We start from the raw sequence: 13,552 nt of genomic DNA, 5'->3' as shown, positions 1-13,552 counted from the left end.
GCGCTTGAGTTGTATACAATCCAAGGTTAGCTTCTCTCTCGTATGGGAGCTCAGGTGATTTGAAATGAGGCACAGACAGGGGTGTGTGCATGCAGCACTGTTAATACAGAGGGATAGACTACAATTGCAGAGTTTGTTGTGTTAGCCTCTGACCTTTTGCCATCGGCATCTGAAATCAAAGACTTTGATCTTTGACAACCTTCAGACCCATAAGACATGAAAAGGGATTTGGCCATAATGCTTCAGCCTTGTGGGCTCCCAAAGTCAGTGTAGTGGACATGAAAGACTTAGTTTCTTCTTTTTATATCCAGAGTGAAATTTCCTGAAAATGAGTGAGCAATATGCTTAGCCATGTTTGGAATGTGGTCTCAGAAGTATATACTATGGTCTTGGTAAGTTATATCATGAGTTGTATCAGATTCTGAAACAAAAGAAAATTTGGATGTCTCCTGGTTGATTTGAGTTATTGCCTGGTTCTCAGTTTTTATTTTTCTGCCCCATAACTGAAGGAGTAGGAATGAGATTATGTTAGGGGCCAAACTGAAGGAGTTGGAACAAGGTTATGTATACTGGGGCCAGATTATATTTAATATAGAGGCAAGCTCTGAAAATTCAGCCCTGATGTAACAAATTGGAATGCAAACCCCTGGTATATCAGTCTATAGCAGAAGCTATGGTGACCAAATGCCATAGAGCAGTGATTTTTGAACTGTGTCCATGGACTCCTGGGGTTCTACAGACTGTCCAAGGGGTCTCTGAATCAAAAGCATGGGAATATCTACACTTCCAATTCAGAGAGGTCTGCATCTCCAATTGAAATTTTTTAGGGGTCCACAAATGAAAAAAGGCTGAAAACCACTGCCATAGAGTTGCAGTACCTTACTGAAGGGTGATTTTTTTTTTTTAAAAAACACAGCTTGCCATGCTGCCATTCCTGATGCTTGTTGTGACTGGTATCAGTTGGTGAGGATTGGGATTTTTGTGGCTATGCAAAACTATCGGAAAAAATGAATCCATATACTCATCTCCTAAACGGTTCTGTTTTTCCTACTGATAACTCTGCTTATCAGTAGTGAAGTGTCTTGCTATCTAGAGAATGGTCAAGGTCACAGTGGAGCCTCTGGCATCAAAAGGAATCTGAGACGATTGGAGAGCTGGCAAAATCTGAAACTGATCACACAAATACTTATAAATAGGTATTCCTGGAGACAGTGGGCAAGTGGAGTGGAAATCGGCTTCCTTTTTATGGTCAGTTTCAAGAATGTGTTGAAGTTCTCAAAGGTCATGCTTTTTTTTAAAGCAACGCATATAAACATGCCCATATTGTTTAAATTGAAACTCAAAATCTTGACTGAACTGGCAGAATATGGACTTAATGCGTTTTACCAGCAAGTTCCCACCTTCTCACCAACTTGATGTTGGCCAGCCAAACCAAAGTATCCATAGGGAAAATGTCCTATTTGGAACTAAAATAATGACCTGGTTGTTGTTGTCATGGTCATCCATAATAATTTTTTCATCATCATAGGAGTGTTACTATCTGAGCTTTTAGGAGGAGCATCTAAGATGCATCTGAAATTTTAAGCATAAATTTTGGAAGGGTCTAGTTAATTACTATAGTTACTCTTTTTACGTCTTGCATTTTTCCTTTAAGTATTCTCAAATTCTCCATAGCTGATATTGGACCCACAAAACTTAGTCTGGGAATCCTAAATCTATCCTTAAAAATGCTCAAAGCAGCTGAATTTTGCCAATGCTTTGTTTTAAAGAATAAGATGGAGAGCTTGAAGAGCTTCTCCCTTTTTCTTCTGGCTTTTGTTCTGTGCTCTTGGATTAAATAGATCCCCTTTCTTGGTGAAACAACTGCTTTTCACATTACAGCATAGGAAAGCTGCAAGTTGACTTATTTCTTGCAGTCATGTAGTTTCATTTATCTAAGGTCTTTGGCTCTTCCTGTAAATGCACAACAGTTGTTTTGGTGGTGTTTCTTCATTTTGGAGAACTTCCTTTTAAGTGAATGGCAGACACTTTGTTATAGATTGCAAGACATAAATTGCTGGGCTACTGCTCAAGTAGATGGAATAGGTGCAACAGTAGCAGATTTCATCTGTGGCTATACACTGTATGTGAGTGTATTATCTCCTTAAGATATAACTGCTGTAATTCAAAGGGGCTTGTGTGCAGCCCACATAGACATGTCTACGCTTGCTTTAAGTGAACAGATTGGGTACCAGTAGTTATACACCTGTGTTTGTGGATAGGCATTACATTTTTGCTGGGAGAAACCCCTTTCTCCTGGCACAGAAAGCTAGTGTACATGCATGCAAATGTTTTTATTTGGAGAAAAAACTGGCTCTTTGAAACAATGAGAGCACTTTCAACTAAGATGTTTTCTCTCCTGAGAAGAGATCTTATGCCAGCTTGACTGGCTGTATACATCTCTTGGGGCCCCCTCTACATGTTACATGTATTACACAATTACTAGGTTAATTGTGCAATTCATTTAGACTGACTACATGTGCAAATAAACTATCATGCCATAGAACTAGAAAATGCAGATTCATTTTTATAGCTGGTTTCTATCCAGCTTTAATTTGCACATGTAGCATAATTATGCCCGTGGGGTGCCCAGGTGATGGTTTTTCCAGCTACCAGGGTGTCCCATGCACTGTGGTGGCTGGGAGTCCTGTAGCTGAAGACATTTCCATTCGCAGCAGAGCACAGTGGGGTGCCACGCCTGGGAGTCCTGTCAGCTGGTGAGACTCCCATCCATGGCAGAGCCTCATGGGTGAAGGTGGGATTCTCATCAGTTATAGCCTTCCATCTGTGCAGGAGGAGCCCAGGATCATAGTGCTGTGTTTTCCCTACACTGGCAGTGAGGCATGGTAGGATCTGATGCTGTGTGGCATGGTAGGAGGCATTAGTTCCTATCATGTGTTTTACCTGAATGTCTAGGCTAAGTACAGACAGTGAAAAAGCCCGAGACTGAATTGATTTCAATCTTTGCAAGTTAGTTTAAGCTACATAGATTGATCTGATAAGTAAGTGAACAGATATTCACTTTTGATTCTGGAAATGCAGCCGCATGCCTACAGTGGCCCAGGCTAGAAGCTGCGGGGTATTAGAGCACACCTCTCTGCTTGGCTGGAGCAGACCACTTCGGCCAAGGCTAGCTCGCCTACCCTGTGATGAGGGGGTTGCTGGGGAGGTGCAAAGCATCCTGGGATGCTGGGGAACTATGAGTTAACTTGAATCTGGAGGGGATTTGCAACAGAACTTCAATAAACTGATTTAGGTTAAATCAGTTAAATCTGATACTACATCTATCCAGGTTTATCTTAAACCAGTTTCAGTCACTTTTCAAGCTGTTTATATGCACTAAACTTCTGTTGTGTTACGCATTTGAAACAGTTTCCAAACACTTGTGTAATTGCAGTCCATAGCCCTAGAGGGGCCCTCAGTATTTCACAGACCTCTTCTCTTCCTCCTCCTCCTCTCCAAGGAGGGAGGAGAGCACTGGCTTCCAGTAGCACACCTGGAAATTAACTGTCAGGGAGAGCTGAGGGGATCCTACTGCCATGGCTTGAACAGTGTTCAGTCTGTAGCAGTGATTTACTATCCTCCTGCCTGCTCAAAGGGAAAGGGGCAGAGGCAGCGTGGCTTTACCTGGCCCAGGTATTCTGCAGTTTGCATGGGGCAAGGGTTAAGTGAGCACCTTTTCAAAAGGGAAGGGTGGGACACATGCCTGCTGCTGCCTCCTTTCTCCCTCCCCCCCCCCCCCAGCCACCAGCAGCACAGCTGGAAATAAGCTGAGCTGAGCAGCCTGGAAGTGGTTGTGGACTGCCCATTGTGGGCTTGGGGCTCCCCTTCCTGCCGTATTTCCCTCAGGAGCCCTGTGCCGGCTGCACACCCCCTCCTGCCCAGTAGTAGCAGGGGGCACAACTCTGCACTGCCACCCCCACTGCTGCCATGTGGGTAGGGTGCACCTTGCTGTGGCAGCACAACCAGTGTGGGATCCCTGGGGGGAAGGCATCAGGGTGGGGAGCCCTGATCCCCCACAGCAGGCAGCCCACATCTGCCCCCACCCTGCGCACAGATCTGGGGGGCATGTACCCCCCCATGCTCCTTGCCCCTGGATGAGCCTCCTGTGGCCCCATCCCACTCCAAGCCCTGGCCCCATGAATCGCCCTGACTGGGCAGTGCCCCCAGCCCCTGCCACACTCCCTCCCTCCCTGTGGGGACCTTGATCTGCTCCCCCTCCCACCCCATATATTTACCTTTTGGGAGCTGCTCTCCATGATGCCTGGTTGTATCCTCAGCCATGTACATGTGTGTAGGCACACACATGCACGTGGCGCCCCCTGCATCCTGCTCCCAGCAGCCCCTTGCAGGCTGCAATGCTGCCAGCTTGCAAGAGGAAACCAGCTGCTTCCCGTGGATCCCTGCATGATACTGCGAATCTGAGACAAATGCTGTTCCAGAGTCATGCAGCCTGGGACCGGGACTAGAGGCTCTCATTCTGGGACTGTCCCAGCCAGTTAGGGAGGGATGGTCACCTTAGGCAGAGGGCATTCCTTTACAGCTTGACTTATCCCAAGACTAGTCCAGCTGTGCTGCCTCAGCCTCTCTTCCTTTGTATAGAACTAGACTGTACTAGTTTCCCTCATTCCTGCCACCCCTATAGGACAAGGGGCTATCTTTAGCAATTACTGCTTTTCAACAGTTGCTACCTACTCATTGATGGCCTGCCCCTTCTTCCACAGGGAAGACTGTCAATCACTGTCCTCTCCTAGGAGACTCCAGGAGCAGTCCTCTAGCTTCCTTTAGCAGAAGAGCTCACCTTGAAGCATCTATGTAGCTCCCTAGCCAGAGGCCTGTGTGCTTGTACCTGACTTATTTTTCCACTACTAAGAAATTCTTAGTATGAATTTAACAGAAACTTAGCACTAGACCTGAACTCATAACCTGTCCACAGCCTGTGAGAATACGGGCATCAGCTATCGAGCATTTGCTCAGGGTCCTTTGCGGTTATGGCTATACTGCTACTGGTATTCAGACTAGGTAGCTTAATGCTGCTAAGTCTGAGCTGCAACCCACATCTGTATATAAGGGAAGACACTGGTTTATAAGAAACATTTTTTATATACTGTGATGCCAGCAAGGACTGGGCCAACAAAAGAAAGGTAGTTAGTACCATACCTTTCTGTTTAAAATTTGAGATGTTTCAGAACGCAAGTCACTAAATTCTCCAATACATAACTTATGAAGGAGTAACATTTTCATTCTCCCTTCTGTTCCTTGCTTAGTTTAATCTTATTATGTTATCACAAATTACCTTCTCTGAGCTTTTGGGGACAGAACTATCCCTACCTATATGTGTTTTTACAGTACCTAATGCACTGGGGGCTGTTACTGACTGAATGCTTCTTGGCATTACTGAAGCTAATTAATCCTCATTATACATAAAAGTAGTCTATATACCAGTGTGTTTTATTTTCTAAACAGCTGAGTGAAACACGGATAGAAACGAGCTATTTAGAATCCATAGGCTATATTTTCCACACGGTTTTAATAAATACGGTAGGACAAATCTCGAAGTATTTTTGTAGATTTAGTAAAATAGAAAAGCTAATAGGTAAGCAATAGGATACCAGTTCCACTTGTTTCATTCTAGGAAATTTAAATTAAGTGCTTAGACATTGTGTAAGTTAGGAGGTAACTTATTTTCAGTACAGTAGCTGGGTGACGCTGAAGTTACAGTAAGCAATAGCATCATAAATTTCCATTTATTGACTTCATAAATTCATAGACTCTAAGGCTGGAAGTGATCTTGGAAGATCATTGGGTCCAGCCCCCCCTGTACTAGGCAGGAAAGACAGTTGGGGTCAGGTGACCCCAGCGAGGTGACTGTCTAATCTCCTTTTAAAGATTTCCAGGGTTTCTGCAAAAGAAAACAAACATACAAACCTGCCGTTAATTTTTTAGTGCAATGGGGGATGGCAGCAAAATCCACAACATTTGAGTAGAGAACTCATTTTACACTGTTGTCCCAGGCAGGGAACTCTGATCTCAAAAATGAAAGGCACATACTTTAATGCTCCAACTATTAAGGTATCTTGAATAGTATAAATACTGCACTTTCCTACATCTAGGACAGTGTTAATAGAGGGAAGGGGTTAAAAAGGCATAAAATTAGATGAAATGTAAATTTCTATGATATATTGAAATTATAACAGTCAGCCTGTCAGCCCTGCCATATGGGAGACATAATTTTGCTACCATGCATATCAGGAGCTAAAAGTGCTGTGCAGACCATGTGCTCAGCTCCTACAGAAAAGGGAATATTTTGTCTTACTTGAGTAGCCCACTCACTAGTTTAAGAGGTGACATGTATGGATGCTGAATATATGGTAACTCCAGTACTGGTCCTGTGGTATGAGAAGTAAGTGGGAAATGTAAAAAAGGGTTTATGAGTGACAGGAGATCATTTGGAGTGGAGAAGAATTCGATAAAAGTTTTAAAAAATATATACATTTAAAAATAGCTTATTATATCACTACAGATGATTTTAAATGATAATTGTAGATACTACATACTAACACTACACATTTCCTCATATCTTGGGCTAACTTAGAATAAAATATAACATCTCCTTGTATCAATTACTGTATACTAGTTAAGATCCCTACTGTTTTTGTTTTGTTTTGCTTCCTAAAGCCCCCTGCTGCTGTTGATTACACCTAGATCTGCTACTGATTGGAACTGTTAAAAGGCAAAGATAGCTTGGATGGTTGCTGAATCATTTAATTGTAGAACTAATAAGATGTTTTCTCTGGGACCTAACGGAACGGATGATATTAATAAATGTGTGTAAACTGTCCATGAAAATTCTCATTGCCTTTTCATATTTTTATAGGTGTGAATCTAGTACTTTCGAGCTCAATGTGGCACATCAGGTGCAAGTTTCTTTTTTAAACACTACTGCTGAGTATAGTTGAAAGGAAGTGGGAGGGAGAAAAATCCAAGAGAAAACACAGCAGAGGTTTTGCTTTCTCTGAATTTTTAACATTTTAAAATTGTATTTAAATGTACTTGTAAGAAAATAGTGACAAATAGATAAATATATAACAAAATATCTTCAGTGGAATGTAAAGGTTGTGATGTTCTTAGTAGTGCCTTTCTTTCTCTTAGTTTTTTTTTTGTGAAGATAATTCAAGAATTAGAAGAGTGCTAGCTAAAATTCTTATCTCGTATATTCAAAACCAAAACACTTTTCTAATGTTTGCTAGACTATTTAAGCTGAAAACTTTAAAATCCACTCTGCTTTCCACCAGTGAAATGGATGTATTTTTTCCCATTTTCTTATTTTTAATCTGTTTTCTTCCTGGGTTTCATGAACAAGTACAATGCAATGAATTGGCTAGCACAGAGTACTAAAAAATAATCACAGTTGTAGTGAACTGCTCTCTGTTAAGCTGTGTTTTAACTGGGCAGAACCTAGATCAGCCTGACACATTCAGGTTTCCGTAATAATTGAAACTTTTTTTATTTGTAGGTATTGGAATAAGGTTTCCATTACAAACACCCATGCAGAATACTCCTTTGTACCTCTCACGGCATAAGAAGAACATGTTTTTAGCTTACTGATTAACAGTTCACATTTCAAATTCTTTTCATTTTTTTTTCACAGTTTTTAATGGCATATACAGATCTATCTCAGGGTTTTTCTTCTTCACTTTCAGTCTACGTGAAATTCTATAGTGCTGCATAAATGTACGAATGCTTACAGGAATAAATATAGTTGTTGAATAGTGTCTTCAAATAATTTAATGTTGTATATACTAAGACCCTAATCTTCATAAGCTCTTCTTAAGGTGTCTCTCAAACTTGCCACGGTCCAAATGCAGCATGCGACAGACCTAAAACTAAGGACTATGTAAAATTATTTGTTCTTCAGGAAACTCTTTAAATTCTGAGAAATGTAATCCTTCCTTTAATCTTCAGACTGTGTGTGTGTGCGCACGTTTAGCAAAACAGTGATGGGATGCCCGATTTTGTGTGGAATGTTTTCATCACACTGGAGATCACTTGTTTCAAGTATAAGCTGGAGTGGTGGCACTCAGTAGTAGGATCAATGTTTCTTTTTGAGGTAACTGAAATGGTTAGCTTTGAGGTCAAGCATCCAAAAGAGCTTGTTCCTTTGTAGATTCTTACTAGTCGAGTCAGTCTTTGGCACGACATCCTATTTCTCTGTAATTTCATTTTCTGTAACTTCTTCCTCATTTCTAGTACTCTGGAGTCATTCTTAGTTATATTTTTGCATTTTTGTATGATCAAAAGTGAATTTCACATGTTTCTTTAATCACTTCGCGTAATCAGGATTCAGGCTATCTGTTTGGTCAGGATATTTAGAAGGCACAGGAGTAGATGCATACCATATTGACCAGGATCCACGATGACTGAGTTTATACATTTATTATCATTTTCTGTGTATCAAATCTAATTATTAGAGGGTCATCTTAAATTTGTCTCCCCCACCACTGCATTGGGGAAAGCAATGCCAGTGGGGGCAGGTGTTGGAGGAGTCAAGCAGCTTGATTCCTGTCCCTTGCCCTCACACTTTGCTTCCTGCCATGTCCCATTGCCCCCCCTAGCTTAACACCCTTCTATTGCTTACCTGTGCTCTGGATCCATCCTTGCTTTGGCTCCAGAGGGACTCTTGCCCCACTCTGGAGCACAGAGTACATGTTTGCCCAAGCTCAGTCTGATAGCAGCAGCAATGTTAGCAGCAGCTGTAGTCCAGGGTCCAGCCTGCTGCTCTATCAGCAGAAGGACTTGTAGGGCAGGATAGGTCCAGAACCTGAGCCACAGCAGCTCCCCCCCCCACACACACCTCCCCAACCCTTGAATGCAAGACACAAGGCTTTTTCCCATGTTAAATGGGGTAAAACTCATCTTGGATTTGAGTAAATATGGTATATTAAAACAAAAAGAATGACACCATGAAGTAAGGAAAATAGCAACTGATCTGTCCATTTCCAGGATTTCACTGAGCAGTTGATATTGGAAGGGGTGAAGGATCATGCACCTGACTTGAACTGCAGGGGAAAAATACTGAAAAGTTCCAGTCCTCTGAATGAAGGTAATTCTAGTTTTGCTTCAAAATAGCTTAGGCTGTAGAAATTCCTGTGTTTCCACTGTATTCATATTGCTTGAATCCTTGTTTATAGGAACATTCCTCTGTTCTCTTGGAATAATCAGTGTGCCTAAAAATTCCAGGAGGGTTGTGCCATTTCTAGTTCTTTCTGAAAGGCAATTTGATCAGGTAGTCATGGAGTGTTAGTTCCCACAGGATGGTGGAATGAAGGCAGACTAGAATAATCAAAAAGCTACAGTGGCTATGGAAACAACATGGTACTAACAGGCTTCAGCTGCTGTTTCTTTTTCTGAGTGCTTCCCATTTGGATCAAGAACTCAAAAGAATGCAAACAACTGATTGCAAAAAGATGGTATATGATCAGTAAAGCTTTTTCCTTTGTGGCATACAGGAAAGATGCAGTTTTCTCAATTTGCAATTTAAGCCTCATCTAAGCAATCACTTAGTATAGTTCTGTTTACATTTTCTTTCTTCTATATAATAAGCTTTAAAAAATGAGCCCTCTTCCTTTTTAGAAGAATGAAGTTACACACAGAGATACTTTAGTCCCTAGGCTTAGCCCTTCCAACACCAAGTATCTCAAGTCCCTTTAATCATGTTTAGCTATTAAGTCTGTTCCCACTGAGCCTCCTGCATCATTGCACACCAGCTCAAAGTTGCAACCAGATTGCAAAATGCATGTAGAGCATAAAAATTTTTACTCATAGAATTCTTTGTTCACTTAAAACCACATGTTGTGAGGAAGATGTAAGAATATTTTCCCCGGGGGGGGGGGGGGAGAGGTGAGGATTGTTTGCCCAAATCTAGAACACCTTGGAGTTCAAACTATACGACTTCTGAAGAGGAGGGAGAATAGGGCACCAAAAACACCACAATGGCTGCTGTGTGACCGTACAAGAAGCCCAAAAGTGAATTGATTCAGTCTTTACAGGTTTGTCTAAACTGCATAGGTTGAACCAACAAGCAAGTGAACAGACATTCACTTTCGATTTCTGAAATTTCATAGACATTAGGGCTGGAATGGACCTTGGAATATTATTGAGTCCAGGCCCCTCATCGAGTCCAGCCACATGCCTGCATTGGCTCATGCCATAAACTAGGTGCAGGGATGGGGGCTCTAGAGTATGCCTCCCTGCTCAGCTGGAGCAAACAGTTTGGGCCAAAGCTAACCTGCCCACCCTGCTGGGGGGGGAGGGGTGAGGAGAGGGTGTTTACAGGGGAGGTACAAAGCAGTGTGGGATACTGGGGGGACTATGAGTTAACTTTAAATCTGGAGGGGATCTGGCACAGCAGTTCAGTAAACTGATATAACCTAAATCAGTTATGGCTGATACTACAGGTTTCTCTGAAATCTGATTTTGGCCATTTTGAAAGCAGTTTATCTGAAATGAACTTCTGGGCTACATAGAGACAGTCAAAAAGCCCAAGGCTGAATCAGTTCAGTTTTTGCAGGTTAGTTTAAAATGTGCAGACTAAATTGAAACAGAAGTGAACAGATATTTACCTTTGATTCAGGAAATGCAGCTGCATGCCTGCAGTAGCTCAGGCCAGAAACCAGGGGGCACTAGAACTCAGCTCTCTGGCTATGTGTTTTGGTTTCTCTTCCTGCCGCTCCCAAGGTCTCTGGGATTTGCAGTCCTGAATTACTGCTGCAGGACTCTGCAGGGGTGCTCGTCACTTCTTCCTGCTTCCAGGTGCCTCTGGGATTTGTAGTCCACAGCTGCAGCCAGCAGTAAGCTTGAGTGGGGGAAGGAAGGGGTGTTTTAATCCTCCTCCCTGGCCCCAGACCCCAGCTGGGTTTTGACTGGGGGCAGTGGGGGGGAAGTCTCCCAAGCAGTATACTGAGCTGCATCCCCAGCTGGACTTGCCGCTGCCCCCCACCCCCCAGCTCCCAAACACTAAGATTCTTCTTAGTGCTGCTATGTATGGGTTCAAGTCTGTCAGAAAAAGTAAATTACATTAAAAATGAACTTGTGTGTTTTAATAATGTTAATTTCATATAGAGCTTGCTTAAAGAAAAAGAATCCCCTCTCCCCCCTTCAGCTAAAATGATGCCTCAATTGAAAGCGCAGTGCCAGTTAAACTATAGAGGTGATATTTTACCTAAAGTAGTAAAGTACTTGTTCATTTTTTGCCTTTTATCCCTCTAGTTAAATGTTAGACTGAAGCAAAAGTGTTACAAGTCAGACATGTTATTCTAACAGCATTGAGGTGCTAGGGAAAAACAGTATCATGTGCACAGATAATGAAGTGATAGCTGTTTTTTTGAAAGGTTGCGTGTGTGCACGTGCATGCTACAAAGTGTTAGAAGATACAGAGCTAATCTGAACTTAAAATTGTGATAGTAGCATTTTTGTTACTTGCCCTTTAGTATACCATACTGCATATGCAATAAAAATAGTTTTGCGGACACTAATTTTTACACTTCCTAACACATTCATTCCATATAAATTTCAGTGTTAGAATTGTAAGGTTTGTGGCATTACAAAGGATGATTCACACTTTCTCGTGGCATAAAGGATCTGATTACCTTCTTTGCATTTTAATGACTCTTAGTCCCACTGATTGAATGTCCAAATAGATTGTTCTTTGATTAACAGAGAGAATAAGGTAATTATTCTGTTGTAACTGAGAGAGTTTAATATTGGACAGAAAAATCTACTGATATGAAGGATAGTACTTTTTCTTCTGTGCCTGTCTTCCTTTGCTTTCTGCAGAGAATAAAGTATTGCTATGATGCTTGATTTATCTTAACTAGTTAAGTTACTGCTACTTAATTACTGTAACATTCAGATGGTACCGAAACCAACTTTGTCTTAAGTCCGGTTTTGCACAGTTCAGTATTAAGATTTAAATATGCTGTGGGTGTGCTATATGTGCTTTATTGTGGAGTAGACCAATTAGCTCCACAGTAAAGTGTCACCGTCTATGCATGTGCTGATATCAGGGCACAGTAAGCTAATTACCTCTGCCATAAGATAGTACTGTCAGGAACAGTATTTTTGCGAGGAGAAAACAGGTATTTAATGTCTGTTCCAGATGTCATGAAGAAAAGATCTTATTGGCTGTTATGTTCTAACATGCAAAAGGCTTGTGCTGAAGGCTGAAGCCTCCATATTGACATTTCTGGAAACTACTTTGAAACTCACTGATTTTATGGAGAATTTTTTTTTTTTCCTCAGGGCTATGTAATTTCCAGGTAGCCAGGGACCTCATGCCATCTAAGCCACAGTTCCAGAACTTCTCCCTGTAGGACCCCCCTCTCCTGTTCTGTGGGAAGTCTAGCATGCCCACACCCTGGCAAGTGCGTAGAAGGGGCAGCTCCACCCTCCCTGCAGCTATACTGGTAGCCTGGCTCCCCAAACTGCATACATAGTGCCCCTTCCCTTCCTGGCCACAGACTCGCCCGAAGTCTGAGCAACCCATCCCCTTCCTTCCTTGCTAGCAGCCCAGCTCCCTCTTCCACCATGAATGCAATGTGGCTACCCTGGCCTCATGCTGTGCATGCAACTTGAGCACCCCATTCCCTCCCTGCTGCACCACCTTGCTCCCAGGCACAGGACCAAGAAGTAGAAGCTGGAAGGATCTTAAGAACCCGTCTGCTATGGTAGAAGCAACATTTGTGGGGCTGGAGAAGGACCACAAGAGGTCTGTGGGCTGCCATTTGGACAATCCTGCTTTACCTTGACCCCCATCAGCATTCTTCCATTCCTCTGGTTTGCCATGCACATCTCCATCAGAGTAAAGTCTTAACATGTGTGTAATGTAGCAAAGCTTGTAGAGGTTAAAATGTATACTTTCTTGGCTGGTAGTTCCCTGATTTGCTAGTGGACAATTGTGCATGTAAAAACCCACACTTATTTGCTAGATACTGATCAGTAAAGAAACAGGACCCTTAATTGCTACTCAGGGTTTAGGCCAATTCATTCATTGCTTAAACTATGAAGTATTCATATGTTGCCTTTAGTATGTTACTTGCACAAGACTGATAGAGAAGGAAGTAAGAGTGAAGATGCTTCACAAATATAGACATTGGGAATTAATGTCTGTTTCATTAAAATGTATGTGCATATGTTAATTTTGGAGTATTGAAACTGTTTTAAATGACACCAAAATGCTTATCTTTTATGGTCTGGTGTTTTAGATCAAACACTCTACCACTTTGAAGCATGGGGACACTGCTTTGTGAGCTGAGGTGGCACTTTAATTAGAGCGGCTGCGAGAGCTGCTCTAATGAAAGTGCTGTGTGTGTCTCATGTATCAGCACCTCCATGCTTCAAAACAGTGGCAAGGGGTCTTGAACTAAAGCTCGTTGAATGAGCTTTGGTTCAAGTGCCTTCACTGCTATTTTGAAGCATAGTGACACTGATACACAGGATGCAGAGGCTGGCTAGA

At 42.2% G+C, this 13,552-nt stretch overlaps 1 protein-coding gene across 2 annotated transcripts in view; it reads left to right on the top strand.

The window, feature by feature from the left end:
* The window catches only part of TBC1D5 (TBC1 domain family member 5), a 475,698-nt gene that overhangs the window by 142,586 nt on the left and 319,560 nt on the right, over window positions 1-13,552 (top strand). The gene's annotated exons all lie outside the window — the stretch shown is intronic.

This window comes from Crocodylus porosus, unplaced genomic scaffold, assembly GCF_001723895.1.
Source record: "Crocodylus porosus isolate Cpor-Errol unplaced genomic scaffold, CroPor_comp1, whole genome shotgun sequence".
NCBI classification, from domain to species: domain Eukaryota; kingdom Metazoa; phylum Chordata; order Crocodylia; family Crocodylidae; genus Crocodylus; species Crocodylus porosus.
This window is presented reverse-complemented; position numbering and strand designations above follow the sequence as displayed.